Below are 17,807 nucleotides of genomic sequence, written 5' to 3' on the forward strand. Positions count from 1 at the left end.
TACCATACCTCTCATTTATTTATATTTTTATTAATTTACCATACCTCTTTTATAAATATGGTATTTGGCCCATAGGATTCACTTAAATAAAACCTATTCTTGAAAATGGGCGAATGGATTCACTTAAATAAAACCTATTCTTGAAAATGGGCGAATGGAAGGTTGTAAGTCCTAATTTCAAGGGCTAAATTTACCTTTTTTACCCTCTCCCTTAAAATAAGGTGGGCTATTTGAGGTGATTTGTAAAAATGTACTATGATACAAAATATTCGCCCACTAAAAATTTAAAACCCCTTAATTTCGCCAAAGGGCGAACATTCACCCCTAAAATTATCCTTGATGACCTTCGACCGAAAGATTTTGCGTGGTGTTCGACGCCAAGTCATTTATTCACACCACGTGAATTATACTGCAGTACCTTGAGGGTCATTATCATTATCGGTGATTCCTCTCGCGCTTGTTAACAATTTACATCATTGACTGGTAATCAAGCGATGTATTTCCATGTTCGACTTCAGAACATTTCTCGCATGGATCGACTTGTACTTAGAGTGAAGATCGGACGAGATTGAAGACCCCGGATCTAGTTTCATCCATCTGGGCTGCGATATGTATTCAGGAAAAATAAAGACATTGACATGTACAACATTGCAGCACAGATAATCATCCTACCAAAAGGATGATGATTTCATCAGAATCATCAGTCTACCATCAGACGATTGTCTGTCCTATGTACATAAAAATGAATTTATAAAGCTGAGCATGGGAATGCCCGCCTCAGCTAGATCATGAAAACAATATGAAAATAATGTATTGTATTGTATCTTATTACAGGTCTCCTCCCAGCATTGAAAGAACTTCGGATCCTCCTAATAAAGCATTTCACCCGATAAACGGCCTCATACTTTAGGGGGCAACTGTTATAGACATTTTTGTGCCTTACAGCATTGAGCATGAAATTTCCATAATCCAAGGGATCCAAAGTCCCTAAAAGTTTTGTTCCTACCCCTAAAGGAACAAGGTCAACCAATGACAGCTTCTCCCAGAAGTTCTCCACCAAAAACTGCTCAAAACTAGTCAAATCAGGATCAATTCAGAGGCTCCACTAGCTGCCTGCGTTGAAAAGCACCCAAATACACTGGCTAGGTGCGTTGCAACGCAGGTGAATGCACTACCAGGGTGCGTTGAGCGGGAAATGACAAATGACAAGCTCATTCAACGAGGTGGAAAGACAATGGAAGCTTCCAGAATCTTCTCCAATGACACTTGCCTCACTGAATTCGACTAATGATGAGTAAGAGGCTCTCAGTCTCCAAGTGGAAGCAAGAACTGATAGAGAGAAGCCACAAGTCAAAACATAAGCTGACTCATCCTCTCTGCTTACATCTATATATGGATCCCTCATCCCAGAGATCCAGAGGCTGGAATTTTGTACTTTGCAGAGAATTGCTGTTGGTTTGAGATTGAGATTAGTGCATTGGGTGATTTATGCTTTGTTGGAGGAGAGGAAGGGATTCCTTTGCTGGGAGGTAGATGCTGGATCGGGACTCACTTGGTTGTATCTCCTCTTGGACTTTCTTATCATATCAATAAAACTATTTGAGTTTCTCCTATATGCTTGTATATCAATGATGTTTTGTTATATTTGCATGTTTAGCTTAATCTGATCCTAAGCTTTTTATGAATGTAAATCTATGTCTTTTGTGTAGTTTCCCCTTCTGTGATCTTGTAGGAACTTGGTGAAGCTGGACGAGTGAGGGAGCAGGCAGTGGGAAGCGAACAAAGAGGAAAGCGATTGGACCAACAAACTAGCGAAAGACATAGGTTAGTTACATCCTTCCTCTTCGTTTACATTTCATAAAGAAGAATACGAAAATAGTTTTCCTTGTTTGTTGCTAAGGCACTATCACACCTTAGAGTGGGATAGGGGCGTTCCGAATGGATACTTTTCCCAACAACACATATTGACTCAAGAGGGATTAGAAGGAAAAAGAGGCAAGTGGATTGCAAATATCCTTGAATATGACATAGAAATAAAACCAACCAAGTTGATAAAGGGACAAGGTTTAGCTAAACTGATGTCCGAAACAAATTTTCAAGCCTTAGAGATTAACCAGCGGGACAATGAACCGGAGCTGGCGACTCCACAGATCATTGAAATCTTTTTACAATCCCCATGGTACGCTGATATATGCTTTATATTGTTAAACCTGTGTGCTCCCCCAGGATTGTCCAGAACCAAGAAAAGATTTTTGAAAATGAAGGCTTTAAAGTTTTGTGTTATAGATGGTGCATTATTTTGGAGAAATCATGAAGGTATATTGCTTAATTTTTTAACCATGAATGAAACTAACAATGTCATGAAAGAATTCCATGCAGGTGACTGTGGAGGACATCTAGATTGGAAGTCCATTGCTAATAAAATTTTAAGGGTTGGTTTTTATTGGCCCTCTCTTTTTGCAGATGTAAAGAAGTTTGCCATGTCATGTCACAAATGCCAAATTTTTGAGGGCAAAAGAAAGTTGTTACCCCTGCCCCTTAAACCCATCTCAACCGAACAACCTTTTCAACAATGGGGTCTTGAATTCATTGGAGAAATCCATCCCTCTTCCTCAGGCCAGCACAAATGGATCCTAACAGCCATCGACTATTTCACTAAGTGGGTTGAAGCCATTCCCTGTAGACAAGCCAGTGACACCATCATTATCCAATTCCTTGAGTGCAATATCCTTTCCAGATTTGGCTGCCCTGATAAAATCATCACTGACAATGCCGCTGCCTTTAAGTCCAAAAAGATGATCAATTTCTGCCACAGATTTCATATTACCTTGGGCCACTCCATGGCCTATTACCCTCAAGGTAATGGCTTGGCTGAATCATCTAACAAAAACCTCACCAACATCATAAAGAAAGTGCTGGAAGAAAACAAGAAGAACTGGCACAAAAAACTGGTAAATGCCCTGTGGGCAGACAAACTTTCAAGCAAAAGATCAATTGGGATGAGCCCTTATTGTTGTTGGGAAAAGTATCTATTCGGAAATCCCCTATCCCACTCTAAGGTGTGACAGTGCCTTAGCAACAAACAAGGAAAACTACTTTCGTATTCTTCTTTATGAAATGTAAACGAAGAGGAAGGATGTAACTAACCTGTGTCTTTCGCTAGTTTGTTGATCCAATCGCTCTCCTCTTTATTCGCTTCCCGCTACCTGCTCCCTTTCTTACTCAGCTTCACCAAGTTCATGCAAGATCACATAAGAGGAAAACTACACAAAGACATAGATTTACACTCACAAATAGCTTAGGATCAGATTTAAGCTAAACATGCATATATAACAAACATCATTGATACACAAACATGTAGGAGAAACTCAAATAGTTTTATTGATATGATAAGAAGATCCAAGAGGAGATACAACCAAGTGAGTCCCGATCCAGCATCTACCTCCCAGCAAAGGAATCCCTTCCTCACCTCCAACAAAGCATAAATCACCCAATGCACTAATCTCAATCTCAAAACCAACAACAATTCTCTGCAAAATACAAAATTCCAGCCTCTGGATCTCTGGGATAAAGGATCCATATATAGATGTAAGCAAAGAAGATGAGTCAGCTTATGTTTTGACTTGTGGCTTCTCTCTATTAGTTCTTGCTTCCACTTGGAGACTGAGAGCCTCTTACTCATCACTGGTCGAATTCAGTGAGGCAAGTGTCATTGGAGAAGATTCTGGAAGCTTCCATTGCCTTTCCACCTCATTGAATGACTTTGCCATTTGTCATTTCCCGCTCAACGCACCCTGGTAGTGCATTCACCTACGTTGCAACGCACCTAGCCAGTGTATTTGGGTGCTTTGCAACGCAGGCAGCTAGTGGAGCATCTGAATTGATCCTGATTTGACTAGTTTTGAGCAGTTTCTGGTGGAGAACTTCTGGGAGAAGCTGTAATTTGTTGACCTTGTTTCTTTAGGAGCTGGAACAACATATTTAGGGACTTAGGATCCCTTGGTTTATGGACATTTCATGCTTATAGCTGTAAGACACAAAAATGTCTATAACACTTATGAGCTGGTATACGGCATGGAGGCTAGATTTCCTTCATCCCTGGGCATTCCTACTATCAAACTGTTACAAGAGATTCAAGCTGAACCAAATGACATCCAAAGAAGAATCAATCAGACCATCCATCTGCAACAAACCAGAGAACAAGTTTATGACAGAGCTCAAATTGTGCAAGAAAAGCTCAAAAAGATGTTTGATAAGAGAGCTAAGGCTGAGGATTTCAATGTTGGTGACAAAGTTCTAAGATGGGACTCAAGAAGGGAAGACAAGGGCAAACATGCAAAGTTTGATTTTTTATGGAGAGGTTCATTGGTTATTTCTGCTGTTCAGGGAAATAACACTTATTTTCTCAAATCTGTAGAGGACGGCACTGCCGAAGAAGGCCCTGTCAATGGCCGTATGCTGAAACATTACCATGACCCCTTTTAAGGGACACAATGGAGTTTTGTATATATCTTTGTACAGTCTTATTTGTATATATTAGCACTCTGTTTTATTTTGTATAAGCAGGCCGATTATTTAAGAAGCAACAGTAAATTTGTGAAGGCACAGCCAAAACAAGTGTTCCAGTTTTAAAGGCTCTGTCTCTGCACCAATTTCAGCAAAACAGCAAAAGGAAAACTGTCACATTACAAGCAATTCATGGTAGAAAAGAACTATTTGCAGTCATTGTGCATAATTATCAAGCACACAAAAGAAAGCAGGCGATGCTGCACAGTTCACAGTAATTCAGTTGAGGAGGAGGTTGTTCATAGTTCAAAGTTTATATTTTTAGCAGCCAGAACAAATGTTTCCAGTCTACAGCAACCACAGAAGATCAAGGCAGTCTGACCTGCTGTTCTTGGCTTTTCACAAGGAAAAGCCATCCCCAAGTGGAGCCACTGTTAGCCTCCTGTTGCAACAGGGTTTCATCTTTCATGATTGACATTTTTACATGCCAAATATGTCATACTTTGCAAGCTGCAGTGTTCCATATTTCCACAAGAAAGCCATGAAGTGTGCTAGTCCAAATGCCACTGCTGATTCCAATTTTGATGAGTTGTTCCAGTTTTGAAGAGTTTTCATTTAAGGGAGGTCCAAACAGTCTAATCTTGGTCTCCCTAGGTTTCAATTTCCTGTTTTAGAATATAGAGAATGATATCTGTCCAAACAGTTTAATCTTGGCAGATTTGTAGATAGGTAGAGAATCAAAGGGACCCAACTGCTTAATCTGGGCCCTGGCAGAAATAAGTGTAGATTTAGATAGGAAATCATTCAAAAGAAAAATTGTAAATCAGGGTCTGCAAGTCTAAGTGCACCCAAACCAAAAAGAAGAAAAAATGTTAGGAAAGTAGGCTGGGTAGGTAGCTGTGAGGTTGCAGAATGATGATTTATGATCAATTTTGTGTTACAAAGTGCTTTATCTTTACAGATCACAGTGCAGGCAATTTTCATTCAAAGGAGCTCAAAGGTGGACATCACTAACTCCCCCTTCTTCTAATTCCCTGAAGTCACTTACTAACTTCCCAAAGAGGTCAAGATCTACTTGATTCCTCTTAGTTTCATCATCATCCATATTAGTTGCCTTGGTGAAGATCTGCTTCACTCAAGGATTTTATTTCTTTTCAAATTCTTTTCCCCAAAATTAGCCTAAGGTCCCTGACCTTAGCGCCTGCTTATCATCTCCATATTAACTACTAACTCTAGTATATAACTCCCTATTAGTTTTCCCCTTCCCCTACTAAAACTATGTATATAAAATTCCCCTATGTAAATATCCCCTCCCTGGAAATATAGCCATATTTTTCCAAGTCCGGGAAAAAATGGTCCACTTGGGGCTGTTTTTAGCCCATCCGAGTCATAGCAGGAGTTAGATGACACCTGGTCATGCTAACAACCTCTCCCCTAGCCCTAAAAACCCTCAAAAACCCTCTTTTCCGCCCCCTTACCTTAAGTTTTGGGCAGAAATTGTTAAACCCGCACGCATTAAACCCATGTTTTACCCCTTATCCCTAAGCTCCAACTGTAAATACATTAACCCGCCCATTTTAAACCCCATAACCCACTTTCCCTAAGTCTACAACCCCTGCCGCGCATTATTAAAATCGGAATATCCCTTGTATATTCCCCTCCCTAACTTCCCGCCGCCTCACCCTTCCCGCCAACCGTCCGATCGTCCTGCGCCCAGATCAACGGTTGACGGGCCGTCCCATCTCCGAACCGCTCGAAGGTTAGCATCTGGGAGATGGGCGGTATTCCCACCATACCTCCCGCCACGCGTCACCTCCTGGGCTGTGGCGGAGCCCCCTCTGACAAAACCGCTCATGCCCAAAGGTGGTGCGCCCCAAAACCGGAAACTGCCCCTGCCCGGTGATGTCACCTGCTTGCGTCACCCCTTGCCCAGTCACCATGACACGTCACTCGCCTGCGTGGACCTCTTGCCACGTGTCCTGCCACACCGTCAGACCCGCCGTACTGCCACGTCACCTCCGTACATGATGACGTCATCCCGCCACGTCATCATGCTGACATCATTTTGCTGACGTCATCCGTCGTACAAAGTCACGTCATGCTGACGTCATCAGCATTTTTAGCGCGAAGGGCGAAAATCGAACTCCGGAGCCCCGGAATCAGTTTCTGAGGCAATTTTTGATGAGCGATTTGCGCCTGAATGGGGAATCTTTAGGGAATCCTAGCGCAAATCGCTCATCGCTGGATAAATTATGCCTGAATGGGGAATCTTTAGGGAATCTTTTCATTATGCAGCCACCAGCAAGCCCGAAAGGTGCCGAATTACCCATTTTTCTTTGCGAAGCTTACCATAAGGAGAAAAAGACAGTTCTAGAGGAAACAGAGGCCGAACAGCGGCCATTAATTTGTGATTAGACCCACAGCAAAGGAAAAAAGCGGCCCAGTTTATTGTCAAAGAGTATTAGAGGAAGAAGAAGAGCCAAAGAGTATCAGTCAAGATTTTTTAGGGGCTCGAAGCACCTGAACATTGATGAGCCCCCCAGAAAGTCAAATCAAGAGGCGTAAGCCCGTCCTTGCCCTCAAATCACAGTTAAAGGTTTAAATACAGGCAAACAACAAAGAAGCAGAAACCCATACACATTTATTTCAGAAAACACTGCACCAAGCCATCGAGGACAACATCATTTACTCAGTTTTGATACGGCGGCCCTCAGCGCAGCCAAAGATATTTTCATGCATTTATTTCAGATAGGATTAGGTCAAATTAATCGTTCTTTAGGACCTGTTTAGGTCAAGATGTAAAAAAATCAGTTGTAGAGAGTTTTTCCCTATATATACCGCCCTCTACATTGTTACAAGGGTTGGTTAATTGAGAATTTTCAATAGAGACTCGCATTTTATACCTAAGTTTTTTTCTATAATCAAAGATTGCTGAAAGCTTGGAGAGCAAACTGTCTGTTGTAAATGAATGTTTTGAAGATCTGAAGATGGAATTCTTGTGCTGCAGTCTGAAGCAATAAGTGCATCTTACCTGTGTTTATTGTTTACCACTATCTAAATAGCAGAAAGAAAGAATAGCTTAGAATTTGTTTAAGTACACTCTATGCTCAATTTCTGCTGTTTCTTTATGTTTTCCTCTAAATGAATAGGTTATGAATATGAATTCCTCCTGGCTCATATTTACCCTGATTCACCTATGTTGGCCAATTATCTAGGGATTCTTCGCTGCCCCTAGGTAGAGCTCTGTTACCCCCATCTGTTAAGCTGATTGAGAGATTCTTAACTGCCTCTCATTACTTAGCATTCTTTCCATCATTTAAACCTGAAATATTGTTTCATACGCAGCTATCTTGCTCCATTTTCCTCTCTTGTGACCGAAGAAATGCACCAGCAGTTCTCCTCCTCGACTCCACGCCTAATGGTTTGAAACTTCCAGACTATGCCTTGCCTCTCTGTCTGAAACATCAATTTTCCCACCAAAAACAAAACAAGAACCCTCTGAACTCAAAACGTAGCCTAAAATCCTTTTCAAACAAAGCTAAATCTGAAAGAGAGAGCCCTCTCTGATTGCAGGTTGGCTAGAACCTGCAGTCCAAAGTTGGTCTATGGTTACCTCGGCCGTATCCTTTTCCGGAGCTTAAGGACAACCTGAGTGATAACAGATCCTATATTGGGGTCTCATGCAACCTCATCGCGATCTCCAAGGCCTTTTCCTGGGTCGTTAACCTCTGTTGCGATAATGCATTCCTCAAATGTGGTGTTAGCGATGCTACAAACCATTCGCGGTGTTGTCCATCCATCAAAGTCATATTAGCTTCGCTAATGGTGCACTTCAGCCTCTGGTCCAACTCCCAAGGAGTCTCGCTTGGTAGCATTGTGATCTCTTTGAACCCAATGATCTACTTCGCTTCTGACTTTTGCCTGCTAAATTCCTTATTTAGCGCAGTTTGGATATCCATGATTCCCGCATTTAGATTGTCATTAGAATGCTTAATATACTAGGTCAGCGCGCAGTCCTATAGGGAGCTAACCAGTGTTGTTTTCTTTATATTGTCATCTGTAACTCCTTGCACTTCCCATACGGCTCTTATCATGAACCAAAACTGGTCCCTTTGCAGAGGTTAAATTAAAGGGCTATTCTCTGGTCCCTTACTTCCTTCGTTTCTGTAGGTTTTTCCACTTCGTGTAGCTCCAAATAGCAAGGTAATTGCATAACCCTCTTTTCACACAATAGCATTTTAATCCAAGTATTCAGAGACTTTACGTACTTACCTCGTGGTCCTTTGAGGAAGAGTCTCTTTGCCTCACTATAGCTGATTGAAGTATCTACCGCGAACTCAGTAATGAATCCTCCTATAATCCAATTGAGCCAATGATCAACAACACACACGATCTTATCTTCCAATGCTTCCAATCTGCGCACCAACTCTGGGGTCCACACAATAGGACCGTGAAGCTTCCACCTTCCTTGGCTATCTGCTAGCTATGCGATCCACTCGTACAACTTAGTAGGGAAATATGCAAAGAAGATTTCGTGGATCTCTATGTACAGGTAGCAGTCTAACCACTCTTCCTTTGATAGTTGCGGATTCCTGTTCTCATGCGCTGCGAACTCGTGAATTCTCTTGTCCAATCAACCTTCAATTTCTTTCTTAGTTGGATTCCAATGATATGACATCAGACATCTCTATGCAGATTCTGGTCCTGACAATGGAACCATTTGTTGGCTTGAAGGGGCCTAACCCAGGTTCGGAGTTAATTAGCCAAAAAAATCCCTGTACTACTAGCCCTTTTGGCAATAGCCCGCGGAGTGCGGACTGAGGTCTCACCCGAAGCAGTATGGGGGGATGATGGAACCAAGTTTCCGCACCTTGGATATGTCTGAGAGGTCGGTTTAGTCCAATTGTGAATACCTTCGCGCACTGCCCTGGCCTATGAGGCCTTTGCGATCTCTTATAATCGCCTTTGTGTAGCCCTAACTAGGGGCTGCGATGCTTTCACACTGCTAAGGCAGCGATTTACGCTAATTCCCCAAGTTACATTGCGGATCTTACTTATCTTCTTATACTGTTAGTTAACTTCATGTAAACAGATACTTTGTCTTATATTCTCTTAGTCAACATAATCATATAAGTTCATGCATATAAACAGTAAAAATGCAATTCATACCCAATATACTCAATGCATAAAACAAGAAAAGATACACAGAAATGATATGAAACTTCTCTTTATTACTTCTCCAAAGGTTACAGACTCGACTCGCCCTACGCACTCAGCTGCAGGGGTCTGCGCACTCAGCTGTGGACTACTAGGCCTCTGTGCACTTAGCTACAAAGCCTTCTCCTACTTTATGACCCAAGACTCGACTCTACACTTCGATAAGACTCAACTATCCATCTATATTGCTTTCGTCTCTCTCTAGCTTATTTACAACTTAGAGCTTCGCTCTATTTATACAAGCCCATGGTCCACGGACCATGGGTGGATCTCTAAAGTCGACATTACATTTACAAAAATTAGGGCGGAAAACCCTATGACTTATTTACAATCTTTGCGCTCCGTGCCCAAAAAACATGGAGTCTTTACATCGAATTTGGTCAAAATATGGGCTTTAAGCCCCAAAACTTGCCTTGAGAGATCCCGCGCCCAACAATGCACGAGTTTCTCATGAGAGAATCGTCAGTTAGTTGGAGTAGCACTGAGGATGCACCAATGCACCAACTCACTACTAGACCTCTATTGGTTCCACAAACAATTAGAACTAGTTTAACTATCTATAACTCAGTCAAACTGAGTTATCTAATTACAACTCAAATAAACTCTACTTGGACCCCTAAAATTTAGGGAGAACATATACATGATTACAAAAATACTTCCAACTCGAAATTCCTAAGCTAATTAAGTTAATTAAACTTAATTAAATATTTACAAGTTGCTATGAGAATAGAATTTGATTTTAGTTCACAGTTTAATTCAAGGACAAATTAAACTGGAATTTCTTGTTGCCATTTCTCAACACTCCCTCTCAACAAGAAAGGAATTGTTAGCTACCCCGATCTTGTATCTGTGAAATTTGAATTTACATCTTGACAATGCCTTTGCCAAAATTTCAGCATCTTTCCCCTCCATGGGAATGTACTCCAACAACATAATTTTCCTCAATACACAATCTCGAAGATGATGATATCAGATATCAATATGCTTGGACTGATCATGAAAAACTGGATTTTTAGAGAGTTTGATACAACTCTAATTATTTCAGTAAATCATAGTTGGATCCATCTGCTAACTAAACAAACCAACTGGAATCTTCCTCATCTAGATGGCCTCACATGCTACTTGACTTGCAGCCATGTACTCTGCCTCTACCGAACTGATTGCAATCAATATTTGTTTCCTGTTGTACCAAGAAATTGTTGCTGATCCAATACTAAAGATCCCTCCTGATGTGCTCTTCATGTTGGATGGACTCCCTGCCCAATCTACATCTGTGAAGCATTGAATCTTCACTCCCTATGTTTGTATGTACCACAATCCATACTGATTAGTGCCCTTGAGTTATCTCAACACATGCTTTGTCGCCTTCCAATACAGCCTTGTAGGCCTAACCATCGCTTGACTAAGCTGGTTAACTACATAGCACATATCCAGTCGTGTGTTCACCAAATACATGAGTGAACCCACAAGCTGTTTGTAAACAATAGCTTCCATTACTTCCCCTGAAATAGCATCCTCCTTTCTCCAGTTACCTGCTAGAGGAGTCTCCATGGGTTTGTTTCTCTCCATGCGAAACCTCCTGAGTATCTCGTTGGCATAATTTCCCTGAGACATAAAGAATTCTCCATCACCCTGCCATACTTCCATGCCTAGAAAGTAATGCATGAGCCCCATGTCCTTCATCTCAAACTCTCTTGCAAGATCCTCCTTGCAAGACTTGATCAGCTGATCATCACCTGTCAAAATCAAATCATCGACATATAACATAATGATCAATAATTTTCCTTCCACCATTATGTGGTACAGTTTCACATCTGCTTCATTTTTGGTGAAGCCTAACCTGGTGAAGTAGCTATCAATCCAGGTGTATCAAGCACAGAGTGCTTGCTTCAGCCCATACAATGCTCTCTTGAGCCAACACACATGTGACTCTTAGTCGAAGGTCTCAAAACCTTCAAGCTTCTCTATGTACACCTCTTCCTCAATCATGCCATTAAGGAAGGTTGTCTTTACATCCATCTGATGTATCTTCTAACCCATCTGTACTGATAGTGCCAATATAGATTTGATCGATGAGTACCTTGCAACAGGAGAAAAGGTATCATCATAGTCAATCCCCTCTACCTGTGAAAAGTCACGGGCCACAAACCTGGCCTTATGCTTCTCCACACTACCATATGCAACTTTCTTTACCTTGTAAAGCCATCGGGAGCTCACCATTGACTTGTCCTCCAGTATCGGGACCACATCCCAAACATTGTTACGAACTATGGAGTCATACTCCTCCACCATGGCATCAACCCAAACCAGTTGTTGCACTGCCTCCTCAAAGGAAGATGGCTCTGTCTCAACACATCCACTCATAAGAGCCATGTATCTAGTGTACCTCTCAGGTGACCTCCTCTGCCTGCGTTGAGATGTGGGTGCTCCCACATTCTCCTGTGCATCATGTAATAACCTGTCAGCCTCTCTGGTGCACTTTCTCCCATCTCTGGAAGACTCTTCCTGAGTAGATGTCTCCACTCCTGAATCCTCTGCATGTGGCTTCTCCACATCAATTTGAGGATCCTCAATATGGGTTATGGGGTGCCTTCAACTCCCGTTTAATCCCTTCTGCCACACAGAAGTTCTTAAACTCATTTGAGACATAAAAACCACCATTATCACTCCTCAGAGCTTTAACCTTATTGCCAGACTCTTTCTCGACCAATGCTTTAAATTCACAAAACTTTATGAAAGTTTGATCCTTCTTCTGCATGAAAAATATCTAGCATTTACAAGAAAAGTCATCGATAAATATAACATAATACCTATGTTTGGTCATGGATGTTGTTGAGAATGGTCCACACACATCTGAATGGACTTGCTCTAGAATCGTCTTTTCTCAACTGTCTCTGTCATGAAAGGAAGGATTCATGTATTTTCACAAAGTACACCTCTTTCATGTATCAACTTGCTCTAGCATACCTTTGGGAAGACCAGTAGAGATCTGCTGCATGATTTTCAAAGCCCCATGATGCAAGTGACCCAATCTCCTGTGCCACAACTCTCCAATGTCTCGGCTCTACACCTTCTCTTCTTTCGTGCTCAAAGAAGCACAATCCTCTACCTTCAACTTATAGAGATTCTTAACTCGAATCCCTATCTTCTTTACCTGACCCGTGGATACGCGTTGAAGGAACGCCTTTCCTTTGCTAAACACCACATCATAACCTCTATCCTCCAACATGACATCTGACAGTAAGTTCTTCTTCAACCCGGGCACATACATAACATCTCTCAAGGTGAGAGGAGCACCCTTCTCCCTATGGAAAGTGACCATGCCCAATCCAGTAACAATATACCTACCATCGTCACCTATCTCGATATGCATCTGGAGATCCTTCTCCTCTAGGTCACTAAACAAATCCTTATAACCAGTCATATGGAATGAAGCTCTATGGTCAAGGTACCATACACTACCCATCATTGATGAGACCATGCATGCAACGAGAGTAAAGTCCAAATCAAATTGAGATGCCAAAGCCTCACCCGCCGCTCCTCTTGAGGACTTCTTCCTAGACTTCTTGAGTGGATAGTTTCTAGCAAAATGTTCCAGCTCACGATAATGAAAGCATGACAAGAATCTGATTTGGAATGGGATTCCTTCCCTTTCCCCTTCCTTGCATTACTCGCTAAGGCAAAACTTTCCTCATCATCAGTCTTTCATGAGGAACCATCTCTAGCATTCCTTCAGATCTTCTCCTGCATCAAATTTGACCACAGTCGTTCCTAATCTAGAAACTTCTCCCTCCCATTGACAGAGTCCTGATAGCTATTCCAAATCTTGGGAAGGCCTAGGAGAGCTAGGCTCACCATATCATTCTCGGAAATAGTAATTCCGACACTTCCGAGCTCATCAAGATAATGAGTGAACTTGGCGAAGTAATTCAGAATCGGTTCGCCCTTCTACATCTTGATCTTTCTGAGTTTTTCCTTTAGTGCCAACTTCCTATGGTCACTACTATTCTGAAATAGGTTTGTCAATGCCTTCCACATTGAGTATGGAGTTTCCTTGTCATGGAGACTCGAGACAATGTGATATCGAACTCCCTCAAGGATAATCCGCCTCACCTTTGACACACGCTTTCTCCATTCAGCCAGTCTTGAGCATTCGATGTTGGAGGCTTATGAATGTCTTGATCAATGAATTCCTTAAGGCCATTGTCTTCCAACACTACTTCCATCCTATCCTTCCATGCTATGTAATATGAGTTTCCTTCCAAGGCATACTCAAGTCGCAACCCATAGAAAGACATGTTGCTAATATGAAGTATGAATTAAAAATTCAATTTTCACCTGCACAACAAACTTGAAATCTCCTCTTCTATATTGTCTTTAGCTCCGACACCATGTAGATTTTCATGTAGATTCACAACTCATGTAATGTACTAAAACACAAGACAAGAATCTACTCCACTCGTTAAGCAACGAAAACCAATAGATCGATGAAAACAGTAATTGACAAGAGGAAGATAATCAAAGACACATAACACAATTTGTCTCTTGGAAAAGCCATTGCTCAAAACTCCAACTATCTATTGCATTAATAAGAAATCTGAGTGATAATACAAAGCTTGTTCTCACTAGAACAATTCTTGCACAAGTATGATCAACTCTCTCCCTCACAAGCCTGCTTTGGCCAACACTTAGCCAATTTTGCTGCTTTCCAAGCTCCTATTTCCTTGGGCAATTCCTGTGAGGATCAACCCATAATTAATTGGAAATCCTTCCTCTGCAAATGCACAATCCAAAACTAGGTCCTTCTCTGATTGCATGCATGACATGTACAACTCGGATCATCATACAGCTGATAGTACACTGCCCTTGCACTCTAGTCTCAACTGGGTCTTTCTCATAAGTTTCTCATGAGGGAATCTTCAGTTAGCATGAGTAGCACTGAGGGTGCATGAGTGCACCAACTCACTAATAGACCTCTACTAGTTCCACAAACAATTAGAACTAGTTTAATTGTCTATAACTCAGTGAACTGAGTTATCTGATTAAAACTCAAATAAACTCATCCTAGAACCCTAAAATTTAGGGAGAAAATATACATGATTACAGAAAGACTTCCAACTGGACATTCCTAGGCTAATTAAACTTAATCAACTATTTACAAGTTGATATGAGAATATAATTCGATTTTAATTCATAGTTTAATTCAAGGAAAAATTAAACTGGAATTTCTTGTTGCCATTTCTCAATAGATTTGAAACTTGTGTCAAGGTACACAACAAAAAGCTTGTCCCAAAAAAGTATGCTTCAAAAAATCCCACCCCATCCCATCCCTTTTCCTCAACATTAAAAACACATATATTTTTATGTCATCTAAGCCTGTGTATTTTGCTACGGCTCCTCAGAGGCAACAACACATACATTAAAACACATTTTATTTTACATAGTATGGATGACGAAGAGCTCTTATGCCTCTGTTATGCAGCACATATGTACTGGTTAAAAAAAATTCCACTGTAAGAAGAAGCACTTGACCCAGATGGTGTAGAAGCAAGAAATGTTTCCATCTGTTCATCCATCAAAATCTGTTGGTAATGACATTCCATGCTGTAGAATACTTTGTCACCTCTGCAATAATCAACAAGAAAAGGATGAGAAAGATTTGAAATGGAAGTTTTACATACCTTTTGAAAACAAAATCCATTAAAATTGAAAAAAATCATTGGCCTAGCTAAGGGAAAACTATAATAAATTCAATGTGATTCTTCAAGATTTAAAGAAATCTCTAACAAAAAACATGGTATGATCATTATAACATACATGTACATGTAGATGTCCCCCCCATGGCTCAACTGTCATTTGCAGAAATAACAGACATTGAGAAAAATTGCAACAGGAAACACTGGAGCCTTTGTATAGCTTTGAGGTAGAAATGCAACATTCCATATTCCCTGTTCATTTTGTTTTCGAATAGGATATTGCACAATTTCACTCTCCATACCACAATGAGAATATATGTGTTTTGTGGCCGATTTTGGACCATGGAATGTGACACAAGTATAGCTCTCTGAATGCTCCATTCCAGTCTGAGAGGTGGGATTTGTAAATTAATGTGGAGAACTAATCATTATTGTCTCGCTTCGCTTCCCAGAAGAACTTAGCTGTGGATCTAACCTCTTTTCATTCCAATGATTGTTCCCAACTCTAGAAAATGTCTTGAGATCCAGTGGAGAAGTTGGGATTTTGGCCCTCTCTGACTCTGTGGACCCCTTGAGATTGAAATCTATGAAGAAACAAGGAGCATTGAAGAACTTGTTCTTACCTTTGGGCCAATATCTGGTGGGTGATAAATTGGATAGGTAATCACTCATCAGATGAAGGATGCGTGGGGATTTTTGAACAAGCCTAGAGATTTTACCAAGCATCCTTTCCTCTCCTTGGCACTACTAATCTTGATCAAAACACTTTCTTCATTTAGGAAATAATTCAAACCCAAAAATTTCCCTGGTAGTGGTAAGGGATTTTGTCCAAAAGAAAATTTTGACACCTTGTCAGTTGCCACATAAGTGTCTTTTAAGTATTCACTGAATGAATCAGATCCACCTTTATTGTGTTTTGATGTTACATCTGCAGAGTCAACAACTCCAACTTTGACATCAAAAAATGGTTTGGTATTGAATCGAATGTTGGAATTCATATCATTGTCATCAATTATGCTCTTCATTTGAACTTGCATAATGTGTTTCTTAGGTATGCTTTCAAGTGAGGTGACAACTGCGGATTAAAAGCCAGATTCATTGATTTTATCATAGGATCTAGCATTCGATAGATCATCCACAAGTAGAAAGGACAGATGCCCACTACCATCAGAAGATGCATTCTCCTCGAATGACTGTGAAGGATGTTGTTCATCATTAACCCAAAATTAAGACTTAAAGTAGAAATTCCATGCCTTCATATTCTTGTCCATCAACAAATTTATATAAAGAAAATGAGCCACCTCGCTACTCAAATTTGCACATTCTACATAGAAAATTTACATTAGCCCAACCAACAACTATTTGAGATTCCCCATCACTTGCAACCTCTTCAAACCACAAGCACTTTCCAAATAAAGAACAACAAACCATGTTGAGAACTCAACCTTTCAATTGGAACTAGGTCCCAAAGTATATCTGATAGGAATGAATTGAAATGCATTTATATACAAAACATCAGCAACCTATTCAAACCAAAAGCTCTTTCCAAATAAATAACAACAAATCATGATAAGAAATTGACCTTTCAATTGGAACCAGGTACTAGAGTATATCTGATAGGAATGAATTGAAATGAATTTATATACAAAACACCACCAATCCCACACCTAGGTGGATGCCCTTGGCTGGCCCCATCAAAGAAACCCTACGGGGTATCACAGTCTAGAGTAGACTTCAGTTTAGGATTGCACTAGAAGTTACTCATGAGCTTAACCATAAGACTGGCCACCACTTCTGCTGGAAGCTGCTTATCTTGAACACACTGATATTGTGAGCCCACCATACAAAATAAACAAAATGACAAGGCATCAAATCATAGTTAAAGACATATGCATCCAATAACCAACCTTGGACACATAGCTCTAAGCTCTCCTTATTCCAAGATACCTTTAGATGATTTTCGAGCTCTAGGTAGGAGCTATCAACCCACATTTGAGTCCAATGTGCCATGTAAGTAACTTGTCATTGAGTCAGCCACTGAACCTTGCAAAGTTTATACTGAAAAAAAAAAAGTTGGAAAACATTAGTAACTTTTGAAAATATGAAACCCCTGTGCAGTTATTTCATGGTCAAAGATCCATTTGACAGAGATGGAACTATGAATCTAAGTTTAGTTCTGTTGGATTTGAGATAAAATTTTCACCAAAAGGGAAAATACTTGAGACCCATGATATTGTAGCCTTCCTTTACAGAGAAACTAACCAACAAGAGATATTTTACCAAAGTGTGGAAGATTGGAGTGGAAATAAATGAAACTGTGAAGAGAGAACATGTGGAAGATGTGGTGGTGAGATTGATGAGAGGAGAAGAAGGGAGGGAAATGAGGAA

Source organism: Pinus tabuliformis, chromosome 8 (genome assembly GCF_031772625.1).
Source record: "Pinus tabuliformis cultivar Carrire ecotype Pingquan chromosome 8, CPIR1, whole genome shotgun sequence".
In the NCBI taxonomy this organism is placed as follows: Eukaryota; Viridiplantae; Streptophyta; class Pinopsida; order Pinales; family Pinaceae; genus Pinus; species Pinus tabuliformis.